Genomic DNA, 17,256 nt, shown 5'->3' with positions numbered 1-17,256 from the left:
AATCTAACCATACAACCAGAGCAAAATCAACATATACAAACTTGAGCAGAAAAATTCCAGAAAGGGAACAAAACAACGAACAAACCTATAAATAACTAGCTAGTCAAACTTTAAGTCAAATAGAGAGAACTATTAACAACCCCTCCCGACTTGATTCTCATCTCACGCAACCTCAGACCAACCAACTCTTTACCCTGATCCACTATAACATCCGCAGAAGCAGCCAAACCTCAGAAATGTCTCCGGTTTCTCTCCCTCCAAATATAGAAAATGCAACAACTCCAAGACATTTTCAACAAAGTAGAGAGCAAAGATTTACCTTTCAAAGATTGGAAAGACCATCTTAACTCTTGATTCCAACGAAACACACAATGTTATCGATCATACAGCCTCAAAACACTCCCCCAAACAACCTTCGAGAAGCAACAGTGAAAAAACAAATGGTCTCTAGTTTCCTGCTCAACCGAGCAAAGTTCAAAAACACCATCCATGGCCATTCCAAACGAGATAAGTCTATTCTTGGTAGGAAGCCTATCCAACATGGTCATCCAAATTCCAACCAATGGTAGAACAATTGGGAATGTGACGTGAGTGCCACACAGGCCTTTCCTAAGGGACCTTTCATCGGGTCTCCCTCACCACACTCCAAATTCCACGAGTAGATGAGAAAGCATGATCGAGCAACCCTTGAATGCTAGCAGCATTTCCTAGAACATGAAGCAAGCTCCTCCAAGCCTAGCTATAATTTCGAGGACAAGACAAGTCCCAAAAAGATTTATTCTAAATGATATAAGCATGGATCCAAGCTACCCAGATAGAACCATCATTGAACAACACTTTCCTAATGAAGCCAGCCATGCAAGCCTTATTCCACACCTTAAGGTCCTTGATCTCGAGACCCCTTCAGTTTTAAGAGAAAATTTTTGATCCCAACTAACCCTAACACCCTTAATAGTCATATCTTCTCCTTTCCAGAAAAACCTTGAACAAAGTTGATTAGTCGTCTTACTAACAGCCCCGGGAAGTATCACTTGGCTACTCCAATAATTTTCTATACTATAAATGACAACACAAATGAGCTGAAGCCCCCAACATACAAACACACCTTAGACTACCAACCATGAATTTTTGAGACAATCTTCTCAATCAAAGGACTGCAACCTCTCACAGTAAATCTCTTAGTAGCCAGAGGGATGCCCAGATACTTGACAAGAGGTTTCCCACTCCTGATGCATGTGATCTTGAAAACATTATGAATAATAGAAGCTTCAATCCCATACGAGAACAACTCAAATTTCCCATCATTCAACTACAACCCGAAAAATTTGTAAAAGGCTTTCAACACCTCCCTAATACCCAGGATAGAATCAAGAGTGCCTTCAAGAAAACCATCAGATCAGCAGCAACGCAAATATTGGTAAGATGAACTCTATGGCATTTAGGATGATATTGAACCACACCATGCTCAACTACTCTATAGAGAAGCTTGGACATAATGCTCATGGACATAACAAAGAGGTACGAGGACAAAGGATATAACAGATATAATAGATAGAGAAGTTTAACATACTAACACCTTAAAAATGAGAGAGGTGTAGCCATCAAGCCCAGAAGCCTTATCAGAATTTTGGGCAAACATAGCAGTCTTGATTTCCTCGTTAGAGACCCTCCTCTGCATACACTCCTTAACAAGATCCAAAAAGTAACTCCGAAAATATCTTTAAGCATACCTACATCAACACCAGTAACAGAATAGTCCCACTTGCCCAACATATTACGAAAGAATGAAACAACCTCATTGGAGATATGAGCTTGAGACTCCAAGACATGCCCAAGATCAGTCACTAATGAGCGAATCGTCTGCTTATTTTGATTAACTGTCACCATAGAATGGAAAAATCGGGTGTTCTGGTCACCCTCTTGCACTGAACGAGTAAAAGTATTTTGTTTCAAGAAACTATTTTCCATATCATACAACACTGTGTAATCATTACTCATAACCCTCTCATTGGCTTGTAAATCCTTATCCAAAGGAGAATAAAGAACTTTCAATTTAACTCTCTTCAATTCGACCTTCTTCTTTTTAACCTGCAAAGAAATCTTCTCATATTTACTCACATTCAACTTCTTCAACTCAGGCTTAAGCCTCTTGAGTTTCATAAACAACCTCATCATGGATTATCAACATGAACAGGCAAACTCCAACTATCCCTAACAATTCTAAGGAAATCAAATTCCCTATTCTAAAAGTTAAAAATATGAAAAGGCTTGGGGAGGGATTCCTGCCTCTTATCCATCCACACGAACCCTGAATAATGATCTGATAAACCAGGCACAAAAAATTCTACTTGCCTGTGAGGGATATCTACCATCCAAGAGATAGAAACCAACACCCTATCCAACTTACTTGCAAGAAAAGCATTCCTTTACCGATTAGACCAGGTAAAAATAGGACCACAAAAAGCATGGTATAACAACCTCAATGAATTAATACACAGACTAAAGTCCTCAATGTAATGAGATAAAGTGCTAACAATAACCTTAGAACATTCCTCTTGATAAGAAACAATATTAAAATCACATGTTGCCACCCAAGGAGAATCCCCAACAATTTTTTAATGACCCCAAGATACTGCTAGAGCCTCACTTTATCCGCCCCAAGATTAAAACCATAAACTGTTGAAACATAAAAACTAACTACCCTACCAAGAACCAAACACGTAACACACTGACTTGAAGTAGCAACTTCCACTACATCAACCGACCTCTTACTAAGAAACCAAATCCTTCCAAGGTCAGAACACGCATAGTTGTGAAAACGTTTCCAATCCATAAAATATATGTCCCAAATAGATTGCATGTTACTCTCTCTCACCCTAGTCTCCAACAGACACACCACGTCAAAATCAAGATATTGAATTCTCTCCAACACACCCTTTTGCTTTAGGATGATGTTAAACCACTTAGTTTTCCAAAGAAGGAGTTTCATATTAAATAAGGTGTCATAACCGTTTTTTTAGGGTGAACAATTATTTATTGTTTTTTTTTAAAAATAGTTATGATTTTAATTTGGAAAATTAGTGATTTGAAATTAATTTGGATTAAATTAAATAGAGTCGCCATAGACCTTTGAGTTAGGTAGGTCGAATACCTAAAAACGTCTTTTAAAACAATTTCAAGGAAAATCATTTTTAAAGACAAAATTGATCTGCGTTACCAAAGGTTCATTTTAAAGGGTTCGGGAGTCGATTACGCGTGAGGAAGGATTAACACCCCACAGCGTCCAAAATTGGTACTGTATTGCTTACACATTGTCGTAAATGGTGGAATTTATGAGTCGAATATAAAGTTAAAATGTGATCCATTTATCGAACATTTGTTAATTTGCTTCGAATGAACTATTTAAAGAAAATCCTTTAACTTGATAAAAAATCTTGAAATTTGCAATCTTCCTTCAGGAAAGCTATTTCAACCATTTTCCATTGTTAAAGAAGATTCTATCGTCGAATATGTAAAATATGCATATCAAATATAAATTAGAAATTGACAGTTGCAGAAAATAAAATACATAACTTGCATTGTTCGATGTAAAATAAAAATGAATTAACAATTAACAAATTAAAATTGATTTATTTCAAGTTTCATTTCGTTCGAATGTCGTGTCGGATTATATCACTTCGATCAAGTGATATTTTCCACGCCCGTTCTACAAATCGTTGTTCTTGAAAATATTCGAATAAAATAAAGGAGTATAAAAATAATGATGAAAAAAATATTACATGCATGCTCGTAAACGTATATCTAATGTAAATAGGATTAATAATATTTATTTAATTTATGTGTGTATGTGTGTGCTTATTTGATGCATAAAAGTATGCATAAGATATAACATGGCCATATATATCTTTAGTATATAAAATACATTTTTATTACATAATCTAAGTAATGTTTCATACATATATATATATAAACTAAACTATATAAAAACATGTGGGAACCACTTGTTGGAATCCTATGACATTACTTTTGTCAAATTTGAAACAACACATAACATATATTTGTTCAAAATGTGTGGAAAACTTTTTACACATCAAACATCTTACTTTAATATCACATTCATAATAATTATGCACATAAAACGATTAGTATTAAAGTAAAAAAATGTTGAATCTTACACAAAAATAACATTTCTATGCAACAAATCATATAAAAAATCGTTAAAATGAAAAAATAAAAAAAAATCGTACAACATGGATAAAATATATATATTAATTCAGAAGGCATAAAGGATCAAAATGATTTGAAATGTAATTTGCCAATAAAAAAATGGAATTAACCACTACACAGATCAACAACAAATAGAGACTAAAACGTACTAAACTAAAAGTTAACAGTTTCAATATGTATTTATCCGAAAATAAATAATACACGCATGGTGACCAAAACATAAATATAACACAGTTTAGACTCAAAATAAAAATGCAAGAACTTTCATTTGATGACTAAATTAAAAAATTTACAAAGGTCATCACCAAAATCAAACATTAACAATACTAATATAATAGGACTAAAACACAAATATTGAAACATAAGAGCTTTGTAATAAAATAAACATAACTTCATTTAATAACTAAAAAACAAGTTTATAAAGTAACATGGACTAAAACATAATAACTGAAAATAAAATGCTAAAAATCAAATAATATGGAACTTCAGTATATGACTAAAATAATGCGATTACAAAGCAAAGGGACTAAAAACATTATTATACCGTAAGCTAAAAACACGCATAAACCCTTCCCCAATACACTATCGTTTTGCTTGATGTTTATACGCCCAAAATGGGGTTTTCCTTACCCATTTACCTCATTTTGTGTTTTACCTGAGAGAAAAGGAGAGAGAATGAGCGAAAGAGTTCCAGAGAACTCTCAAAGGTCGGCGGCCCTCCTCCGTGTCAGCCGCCACTAACCGACGGCCACCGCCGTACGTCGGCGTCGGAAGGAAGAGAAGTGGGTATCACTCGAAGCCTCTCGTGGCCTAGAGCAAGGATTTGAGATCCTTTTAGCCTAAAAGTAACCCAACAACCGCAAATCTAAGAAGAAACCTCTCAGTTTCTTCATCTCCGGCGACCTAAGCCTTCACCAGAATTTATCAAGGTCTGCTCTCTTTCTCTTCTCTTATTATTTTTCTTGTTTATTTCGATTCGAAAATATTCCCCTGATATTTCTGATTTTTGTTCGAATGTGGCTCTTCCTTTTCGATCTGGTTTCTTTCTAATATATCATTGCATGCCTGATTTTCGTGATGTAGTAGGTTTAAGGCAGGTAAATTTAATCCCAGATTTCCTGGGGTTAGGTACAACAATTTTTTTGACTTTTTTTGGATTTGGATTTTTAGTGGATTTGTGTATTTTCTTGGCAGATTTCGGTGATAACGACGGTGATAATGTTGATCGGCGATGGCTCGGCTTGGCTGGCAGCTCATCGGTGGCTCGAATGGAATCTGGATTGTCAATGGCGGCGGTGTTGAGCTGTTAGGGGACGGTGGTTGCTTTGATGGCTTTGGTTTAGGGTTTCAAAAACCCTAAACTATTGAGATATCATATGAGTCAGTTCGAGTCCTGGGCCTCGGGCCTGGGTAGGTTATTCGGGTTTGCTGCTGGGTTAAATCCGGATTTGCTGGGTTTGGTTGTAACTGGATCAGATTTGGGTCTTGTTGTAACGGGCTTTGACCGGCTCCAACCGACACTACCGCTTGGCAACAGTTCAAAGATGACGAGGCCAAGGCTCGGTTCCAAAACTTCAAGAACCGGAAACTCTTTTTTGAGTTAGGATTTATTTTTACCGAGGAAACTGATGGTGGTTTTGGACCCGATGTTATGGACATCGTGACACCGCTCAAGTGGAAGAAATTTACTCGTCATCTTGGTTCAGTGAATGCCTCGGTGGTTAAGGAGTTCTGCGCAAATATTTCCAAGCCCAACCAACACTCCATCTTCGTTCGAGGTAATCAGATCCGTTTTACACCTTCTGCTATTAATCGTCATTTTCATTTGCAGGATGTTGTAGATAACCATGCCAAGTTCAAAGATGAGGCTGATAGCAACACATACGATGGGGTCTTGGAGGACCTTTGTTTTGAAAAAACTGAGTGGAATGGGCGTCAAACAAGTCGATACTCGGTCAACCGAGAACGTCTTCAGCCGTGCGCCATGTTATGGAATCACTTCCTTAAGCATAAACTCATGCCGACTTTTCACAACACGACGGTATCACTTTCACACTTATTGCTTTTACATTCTATAATGGAATCTCATCCGATCGATGTGGGTTGTATTATTGTTCAGCAAGTTAACGACTGTTTGGGTAAAAAGGCAAGTGCTTTGGTGTTTCCTAACTTAATTACCGCTTTATGTCGTAAGAAAAAAGTTGAGGAAAATGCTTTTGATGAAATTTTACCTGGTTTATCGGGCATCACTAGAGCCAGACTCCCACTGCTATTAGGACTTGAAAATCCTAAATCTAAAGAATCTGTTCATGAGCAATCTGCAGGTACTACACAATCAAATACCGAGGCAAGGTTACTTGCTCTCGAGGAAGCTGTGATGCAGACTCAGACACACCTGCATGCTTTACACGGTGACATCCGTAACTTCTTTGGATACGTAAAGCATAGAGATGCTGAGGTGGAAACAATGTTTTAAGAAATTATTCCCCATGGTCAACGGAATTTCCCTGGCTTCCCAGACGAAATTCTGCCGGCATTTAATGCCGAGGCATCTCCAGAGCCCGAACAAGATGCAGCCGATCCTCTCGTTGATGATCCAAGTCCTACTCCGCACCGTTCCAAAACTCCTGAGTATCTGGTCACTGTCCCTGTCGAAGAAACACCCAGCCCTGTCCCAGCACCCAAACCTTCTCCTACACCACGTCGTGGAAAATGCATCAAAACCACGGCTGGACGCTCCAATATTGAGCATTATTACTCCACTTCGTCCGAGTCTAGCCCAGCACCTATACGCAAGCGCACCCGACGAGGAGCTGCTAGCACCTCCAAGGCAACACCACGCACTCATTGAGGCATCTCTCTTACATCCATTCTCATTTAGTTGCATTTCATTGCATGGCATATAGTTTATATTTAGTATAGTTCTCTTTCAGCATTGAGGATAATGCTTCCCTTAAGTTTAGGGGAGGTATGGTTCTTGGTAGGTCATATGCATGATAGCATTAGCATAGGTTTATGCCATGGCATCAGAAAATGGTAGGATAGTTAGATGAAATGTTTTGAGGATACCCGATGATGATAATGTTAGGCTAGAATCTGAATGTAAATGACTGTTGAGAATGATAGAACTCACTCTAGGGCTTGATTCTTTGTGAAAAACTTTTACACGATTTGTATGTTATCTATACTTATAAAATTTAGAAAATTTTTATGAAAGAACACTAGTTAGTTTTGGCATTGAAATATAGTTTTGTGCTTAAAAGAAAAATAAAAAACAAACTCCCTTAAAAATGAAACTGTGAATAAATGCTTAGGCATAGCTGTAGAGGACACTCCTCTTTACCGTGGCATTGCCTGGAACTTTCTTTAATAAATGGTAGCCTTGTGCATATGAGTGAATGAAAGTAGTCACGGGATGACTCTACTTAACTAGCTCGGGGGTGGAAGGTATGCTCCCTTTCATCTAGAGTGTGGGAGAGTATGTGTGATTAGCTAACTCCCTTCGTAACAGCATTAAAAAAAATCAAAGAAAAGGGAGTAAAAATGTGCTTGATGAATAAGTAAATGTCTTGGCAAAAAATAGGGGGCTTGATTAGAAATAGTCTAAGTTTGCTAAGTATAGATTGGATACAATCACGCACACACACTACCACAAGGGATCTTACCCTAGGGAAAAGTACTTGAATTCTTGATAAGTCTAGCATGTTGAAGCTTATTTTTTTCTGAGGGTTGCAATTCAATTTTGTCCTACGCCCCTACTGTAGAAAATTGACATGACATTCTGCTTATGTAACTGCTATCCATTGCTTGAGGACAAGCAATAGCTTAAGTTTGGGGGTGTGTTAACTTCCTAAAAAGTCTACTTTTAAGGCCTTTTTCACTTAAGTTATTGTTTGTTTAAAAGCTCATTTTAGGCATTTTAGGATCATGTAGTTGCATATAGGCATTTGTGGTGGTTGTGCTATTTTATTTCTTAATGGTGCTATTTGAGGGAAAGGTGTAGTTTGTTTGTGGTGTGCAGGGAATAGCAAGAAAAAAGGATTCTTTGGGAAGTAATGCCGCAGCATCACACGTTGCTAAAGCAGATTCAAATGCCTTGGCATTTCCGGCGCAGAAAAAAGAATAAAAAATATTTCTGCATAAGGACAGCTGGCACTGGACAGCTGTCTCTGCACGTGAAGGATTGTTGTAACCGCCTGCCAGAGCTGCCAAAGGACCACTTCCAATTGGAGGATAAGGTTCACACCCAACATGTGATTCTAGGGGTATGAGGGGTATTTTGCACTCAACAACCTCATCATTACCCCTAGATATTTTTTATTATATATGACACCTCATGGGGGAGAAAAAAATGGGGGAAAGAGAGGAGGACACATACGGTTGCAAAAATCACATTTTTATTTTTTCTTTTCCTTTCTTCTTCCTTGGGATATTCCTCCATTGATAAAGCTCCAAGGAGTGGCGAGCTAGGAGCCGAAATGAGCTAGCGATCTAGGTGGTTCACGGTGGCCGAGAGGAGACCTCCGGTGGCGCGTCGAAGGCTTCTTCTCAACTTCCCTTTTTGCTGCTATTTTATATTTATTTGTGGGTTGTTGGAACAAATATTTTCATGACTTTGTGTTTGGATATTTTGAACCCTACCATGAACTAACTTATTTGGTGGTGGTTGATTTAATGGTTGTTTGAACTTTATTTTTAATGGTATATTTAAGTTTATTTTGGTTCTTTATTTTCTTTGCTTATGAATGCTTCACCATCTAGGCTTGTAAGAGGCATGAAAATGTCCATTTCTTAGATGAAGGTTAGGTATTCGGAAGAATCCTAGATTAAAAATACTTGTAAGTATTCGGAAGAAACGCAAGATAAGATCCTCATAAGCAATTTGTTATAGTATTTTCAAGGGGCTTTGAACCGGCCTAGGAATATTATAACTTAATCCCTTAGATCTCGGAAGAGGCTAGGATAGGATTTCAACGAATAAAAAGGGTGCCTTTATCAATAGGGTAGGTTGGCCAACATCGTTGAGTGAGAGCAGATGCCTTTGCATCCTATTTTGTTAGGTTCTTTAGAACACTTTAGGAAAGCCCTGTCGAGTAAGTAAAGACCTGTTAGCTAAGTAAAGACCAGTTAGCTTAAATATACTTGAGAAATAAGTTTAGCATCCGTAGATCAATTCCTACCATTCATTCTCTTGGAAGCTTGTCACGTGAGGATTATTTTCTTTTCATTTTATCTTTATTTACTGTTTTTACCATTTTTCATTGCCTTGACATTTCACCATACTCAACATCAAACATCCATAATTGCCATTGCATTTCCCTTTGATACACCATCAGACCATCACTACATATCCACCAGTATACACATTTACATTGCCGTGACATTTGTATATATCAAGACTAACTATGCTTAGATAGAATAGTGCATTGCTTTGGTTAGACTTTTGTAATTTCACCCAATCCTTGTAGAGACAATACTCACTCATCATTATATTACTTGAGCGATTGTGTATACTTGCACATTATTTGCGTATAATTTATAGTAATCACAACACACGAACACCTTCTTGTTTCTTTGATGCTCATTGATTTGATAGGGTAGCTTGTATACTCCTCTACTGGAATTTGTGTGATTGCCTCAGCCGCACCATTTTTATATTCGAGCCACCTTTTTAGGTTTTTAACTTGAATCCTCATTTGGTTTCAAAACGTCATTAAGAATTTACGTCTTGAAGCCCCTTTGTTATTTTTCTATCATGCATTAAAGATTTTAGAAAACATTTTGCAAATAAAGATTAATCCTGATGTGCGAGATGAAATTTGAAGATAATCTCTTCTGTTTTAGATATCTATGCATGATTAGATATGACTTTTAAGGCACGTAATGTAGGCCATGGTTCATGGTTATGAAAGAAAATGATAAATAAGCCCAAATAAGTGTTTCAGGGTATTAAACCAATGATCAATTCATTCTGATGCCTTCAATCCTATCTTGCTCAATTTGAATATGCTCGTACGTGTCTCTCTCTTGATGCTCTCTAGATGCTCCATGATCTTCGAGTGAAGTGATTCTGGAATGATTGTGCTTGATCAATTTCATTGTTTGAAGTTTGATGCGCCATTTGACTCGAGGGAATCTTTACATGTTCTTCTTGTCCCTTTTCCTTTGTTTATTTTCTCTTTGCTTCTTTTCTTTTTCTTTTTCTTCTTCAAGTGTAATATCGCTTGACTGAATCAGGATTCACAGGATTAGGCAAATCGTCTCCATCCATTTCAGTCAAAACCAAAGCTCCTCCTCAAAAGGCCTTTTTTTACAACATAACGACCTTCCCATTTTTGCATCCACTTCCCTCGAAAGTCTTTTTTGCATATGGAGGATCCTTTTCATCACTAAATCATCTTCATGAAATTCTCGAGGTTTGACCTTCTTGTCATAAGTTCGTATCATCCTTTTTGGTACATTTGGCCATGACAAATAGCTCTTGTCTTTTCTCTTCAATCAAATTAAACTGATCAAATCTACTTTTTACCCAATCAGTCTCATCAAGTTTCAATTCCATCAATACTCTCAAAGAAGAAATTTCTACTTGAACAGGTAAAACTACTTTCATCCCATATACCAAAGAAAATGGTGTTGCCCAGTAGATGTGCGAACGGAGGTGCGATAAGCAAGCAGTGCAAAAGATAATTTATCATGCTAGTCTCTATATGTTTCAATTGTTTTTGTGATGATCTTCTTAATGTTTTTATTTGCTGCCTCTACTACCCCATTCATTTTCTGGCATAAGGAGCCGAGCTGGGATGTTTGATCTTCAACTTTGTGTAGAATTCCTGCATTAAATCATTGTTCAGATTCAACGTATTATCTGTAATGATCCTTTCTAGTATTCCATATCTGCAAATGATTTCTTTTTTTAAGAATCTACAAACTGCTCCTTTTCTGACATTAGTATAAGAGGAAGCTTCAACCCATTTGATGAAGCAGTCAATGGCCACTAAGATAAAATGATTTCCATTTGAAGTCTTCGGTGAGATTGCTCCAATGAAATCGATGCCCCACATTGAAAATGGCCAAGGTGCATTCATTACATGGAGTGGTGAAGGAGAAATATGTATTTGGTTATCATAGATCTGGCATATATGACATCTTCGAGCAAATCTGATGCAATCTCTTTCCATAGTAGACCAATAATATCCAAATCTCATTATCTGTCTAACCATTGTGAATTCATTTGCATATGTTCCACAAACCACTTCATGGACTTCTTCAAGTATTTTCTTGGCCTCAATTTTATCCACACATCTCAAAAGCATCTGAGCTTTGCTTTTTTTTACAAAATGTCTCCATCGAGAACATACTCTATTTCCAATCTTCTTGAAGTTCGTTTGTCATTCTCAGTTGCCTCAGCTGGATAAGCTCAGTACTTCACATACTGGAGAATATCATAATACTAAGGGAGATCGTCTTCTTCCTTTTCCTCAATGTTGCAATAATGAGCTGGCATTTCTCTTATACTCATTCGAATATGCATCATTCGAGATTAATCATCAGCCTTAAACATGGCTGCCAACATAGCCAGAGCATCTGCCATTTGATTTTCTTCACGGGGAAAATAAGTGAAAGAAATTTCTTCAAACTCTTTGATCAAATTCATCACCAAGTCCTTGTATTCTATCAGTTTGGAGTCTCGAGTCATCCATTCCCCTCGAAGTTGATAAATAACCAGAGCAGAATCACCAAATACTTCTAAGCTTTTAATTTTGCTCTCAATTGCAACTTGAATACCCAAAATATATGTTTCATATTATGTCATGTTGTTTGTGCATTCAAATGTGAGCCTACTAGTAAAAGGATAATGATCTCCTTCTGGTAAAACTAGTATTTCCCCAATTCCATGTCCCACAGCATTCGAGGCACCATCAAAGTTCATTTTCTAGCCTCATTATTCGGAGCATTTTCTTCTGCTACAAATATACTCATTAAGTCCTCATTTGGAAAATCAAATTTTACTGGCTCATAGTCTTCAAATGTTCTGCTTGCCATGAAATCAGTAATAGCAACTCATTTTACTGCTTATAGACTATGTCAAATTCAGACAACAACATTTGTCATATTGTCATTCTTCTGGTTAAAGCAATTGATTCTATCAAGTATTTTAGTGGATCCAACCTTGATATCAACCAAGTGGTGTGATACAACAAATATTGTCTCAGTCTCTTAGTAGTCCATACCAAAACACGATACAACTTTTCAATTGAGGAATATCGACTCTCACAGTCATTGAATTTCTTACTGAGATAGTAAATAGCTCGTTCTCTTCTTCCAGTTTCATCATGTTATGCCAATACACATCCCATTGACTTCTCAAAGACAGTCAAGTATAAGATCAATGGTTTGTTTGGGATTGGTGGCATTAAAACCGGATCACTAGTCAAGTAATGCTTAATTTTATCACAACATTCTTGGCAACTATCATCCCATTCTCCTGGGTTTTGCTTTCTCAATAGTCGGAAGACTGGATCACACTTCTCAGTTAATTGAGAGATGTCTAGCAATATAATTTAACCTCCCCAGAAATCCTCGTACTTATTTTTGCATTCTAGGGGTTAGTAATTCCAAGATTGCTTTGACTTTATCAGGATTAATCTCCATCCCATTTTCACTGACTACAAATCCCAATAATTTCTCTGAAGTAGCTTCAAAAGTGCACTTGGCTAGATTAAGTTTGAGCTGGTATTTTCTCAATCTTAAAAATAGCTTCCTTAGGACCTTCACATGTTCTTCTTCAGTTTGTGGTTTGGCAATCATATCATCCACATATACTTTTATTTCTTTATGCATCAAGTCATGGAACAAAGTAACTATGGCTCTTTGATATGTTACCCCGACATTCTTGAGTCCAAAGGGCATCACCTTGTAACAAAAGGTCCCCCACATTATCACAAACGTTTTCTTTTCCCTATAGGTTCACTTTGATTTGATTGTACCCTAAAAAATCATCGATGAAGGATAAAAGAGCATGACCATCTGTATTGTCAACTAATGTGTCAATATATGGCAGTGGAAAATTATCTTTGGGACTTGCTCAGTTGAGATACCAGTAGTCTACACACATCCGAACTTGGCATTTGTTTCATCTTTCGATATCTACTCTGGATTGATGTCTTCACTCATGTGAGCAAATTTATTCCACCTTACCCCCCAGTGTGGAGGGTGATCCTTCGTTAGGGTTGAATCAGAAGAAAAATACTATAGGCTCAAAAGGGGACAACAAGAGATATATATATACATATGTGGGTAAATAAAACAAAGTCATTCATCATCTCATACACAGAAGTCTTAGAAGAAGAGGTATCCCAAGGGGGATAGATTTTCAGGATTAATTCTATTCACATGAAAACATTATAATTAATGCATTATAGAATTATTTCGAATTCATTCTCCTTTTCTTCTTCTTGCTCCCGGCATGCCTCAATTGTACAAGATCAACTTCAGAAAATTGATGCGAGATGCTCCCAGTTGTGTCTTCTAGTAGGAAGGTTCATGTTCAAGTGAACATCTTGTACTCAATGCCTTAGGTTTTATTGGTTTATAATATGTCAGTTTTGCGTCTAAAAAGACAATGGTGTGACTTTATTGACTCAAAGAAAGGTATAGGTATGACTCTTTGTGTATCCATGAATTGTTTTGGGTCAAAAAATTGACGGGGGGTTTTTTTATACAGTATAAGAAAGGTATGATCTTGCCATATGTCAAAAATCTATAATTCTTGAATAATTAAAAGAATCCTTAATTCATTCAATATTCGAATAACTAAAGATTAAAATTTGCTCAATTATTCAACCTTAGAAGGTAGCATAAGTTCAGCCATTTAAAAGATTAAACAAATATAAAGACAGAACAAAAACGATTTCAAACAAAACAATGTTCTCATTGCAATGTGGTAGATGCCATGCCCCCATTCTGTCATTCTTCTTCGATTGTTCATGCCCCTGAATCCATCAGGTTCTGGATCTTACGCTTTAGTGCCTTACAATTTTCAAAAGAATATCTGGAGCTTCATATGTAGTCGTTATACAGGAGATCAACATCGTAACCCTCAGGATATGAGAACTCTTTTCTCAGATTATTCTGGAAGGCTCAGTCCTACAACCACCTAAACAACCTCTAATTGTACTAATTTTAACTTTTTGCTTCCATGTAGTGTCATGTGGTTAGGTCTGCTTCATAGAATTCTCCATGAATTAGCTCCCTATTTTTTTATGAAAATGCTTAAAAATGAAATGCAGATGCAAAATGAAAATATGTAAATGCATATGCAAAAATATTGATCCCAACGATGGATATCATAGAACAATTTTCACCAGTGATAAAAGCTTTCACATTACAAGACAGTCCACTTTACAAACATGTATTTGCTCAGATGGTTGAGTCTAAAGTAGACCACTGTTTCGTTTTAGATCCTTGTTTTTGAAAACTATGACCATGGAAATCGGGTCTCACATGCTGTCTCAGCAGGGTGTTATTATCAAACGAATGATTGTCATTGAAGAAATGGTCGGTATGGATGTCCTTTATAGTGATAAGATGGGAACATTGACTCTTAACAAACTGAGTGCTGATAGAAACTTGATTGAGGTATTTGTAAAGGATGTCGACAAGGAGCATGTTGTCCTGCTTGTAGCAATAGCCTCTAGATTTGAAAATCAAGATGCCCTTGATGCTGCCATTGTTGGAATTCTTAATTGATTCAAATGGTAACTGGCACCGAGTAAGAAAAAGTGTTATTGAACAGATCTTAACCCTTTTCAATGCAAAAGAACATGTTAAGAAGAATGTTCATTCTATCATAGATAAGTTTACATATCATGGACTTCGGTCATTCGGTGTTGTAGAACAACATGTGCCAGAAAAATAAAAGAAGGTGATGATACTCTGACAATTTGTTGGTTTGTTGCCTCTGTTTGATCCTTCAAGGCATGACTGTGCAAAGACCATTCATAGAGCTCTTAATCTTGGTATCAATGTCAAGATGGTTACATGTGATCAAATTGCCATTGAAAAAGAGACTGGACAACAACTAAGAATGAGAACAAACATGTATCCATCTGTTTCTTTGCTTAGCCAAGACAATGATGCAAGCATAACTACCCTTCCCATAGAAGAGTTGATTGAGAAGGCAGATAAGTTTGTTGGCGTCTTTCCGGAGGACAAATACGAAATATTGAAGAAGTTGCAAGAGATGAAACACATTTGTGAAATGATTAGAGATGGTGTTAATGATGCTCCTGCTTTGAAGAATGTTGATACTGATGATACTGATGCGGCACGGAGCACTCCAGATATTGTTCTTACAGAACCTGGACTAAGCATTATTATTAGTGTGGTGTTAACTAGCAGAGCCATTTTCCAGAGGATGAATAACTACACTATCTATGCAGTCTCAATTATTATCTGTATTGTGTTTGAGTTGTGTTTATTGTTCTCATATGAAAGTTCAATTTTTCACCATTTATGGTTCTGATCATTTCCATTCTAAACGATGGAACCATCATGACAATCTCAAAGGACAGAGTAAAGCTGTCTCCCTTGCCTGATGCTGGAAATTGAAAGAAATATTTGCCACCAGAATTGTGCTTGGAGGCTACTTGGCATTGATGAGTATCATTTTCTTCTGGGTTATGCATGATACCGACTTACTCTCAGAAAAAATTGATGTAAGGTCTCTAAGGGACAGGGATGATCAAATGATGAGTGCTTTATATTTACAAGTGAGTATTGTGAGCCAGACTCTAATTTTTGTGACTAGATCACATAGCTAGTCTTATGTTGAGCATCCCGGACTGCTACTGGTCACTGCCTTTATTATTGCACAGTTGGTTGCCACTTTAATTGTTGTATATACAAACTGGGGATTTGCAAGGATTCAAGGAATAGGATGGGAATAGGCTAGTTTCATATAGATTTACAGTGTTATTTTCTACATCCCACTTGATCTAATGAAGTTTGTCATTCGTTATATCTTAAGTGGAAGTCAGTACGGAAGTCAATGCGTCGCTCATAGAGATTAGATGATCCTAGATAAGAATCTACTGTTGAGTTACTCCTCGGATCAATGAATCATCATTTCAGTCTCGACTACTGCATAATCGTTGAGATTACTGTTTCATCTCGAATATTCGTATTTGGAACTGATGCCCCTCAATGCTCTGTAAAGTAACTCCGTTAATGCCTCGACGCTGCTGAAGTCAGTGCGTCACTTTGTGATGACTAGTGATGACATGATTGTAGAGAAAACTCCACTGCTGGATTACTCCTCGAATCAGTGGATCACCACTTCAGTTTCAAATGCAGCATGATCTTCGAACAAGTCTCATTTTCTTTTCTCAACTTTTTAGCCCTCGATGCATGTCTGTGTACGCAACCGTTTGATTGAAAAATTTTATCTCTTCTTTCAGAAAATTTTCTCATGAATATCCCCTTGCGGATCAATACTTTTCGCATTATGTAATGTCGATGCAATGCAATGCAATGCAAAGAATGATGAAAAATGACACAATCAAAAGAAAATAAATAGGTTAGTGTACATAAACAAAAGGAAATAAATTAGTTAATGTACACAAACAAAAGGAAAGAAATCATTTAATACAGGTGAGACAATGAATACAGATAAAAATGTTATTCAGAGATTAATATAAAACCTACCCCGTCATGATATATACCCGAACATACTTTGATTAAATAAAATTACTACCCGTACATGCTATCTGCCCAAAATAATTTTCAAGAAATTAATCTTAACTGCATGATATCTAGTTCGCATGTTGTTATTCAACAAGATTTAAAGCAAAAATGAAAGGTTCAAAAATGTTCCTCCTTTGTGTACACCTATTTGGGTACCTACTGACAGACAGAGGTTCGGTATGACTATACCTAGGGTGACCGTTCTACGATTCACTATATGCATGGTTACGGCTCTAACAGGAAAAGGGTACTCGAATTGTCCTTGACGTCGGTGCCCCCTTGGGC

At 36.9% G+C, this 17,256-nt stretch overlaps 1 pseudogene; it reads left to right on the top strand.

Moving 5' to 3' along the window:
- Positions 1-14,706: 14,706 nt before the first annotated feature.
- LOC120187481 lies at positions 14,707-15,896 on the top strand (annotated as a pseudogene).
- Positions 15,897-17,256: the final 1,360 nt, after the last annotated feature.

The sequence above is a fragment of the Hibiscus syriacus genome, unplaced genomic scaffold (genome assembly GCF_006381635.1).
Source record: "Hibiscus syriacus cultivar Baekdansim isolate YM2019G1 unplaced genomic scaffold, ASM638163v2 tig00113725_pilon, whole genome shotgun sequence".
NCBI classification, from domain to species: Eukaryota; Viridiplantae; Streptophyta; class Magnoliopsida; order Malvales; family Malvaceae; genus Hibiscus; species Hibiscus syriacus.
This window is presented reverse-complemented; position numbering and strand designations above follow the sequence as displayed.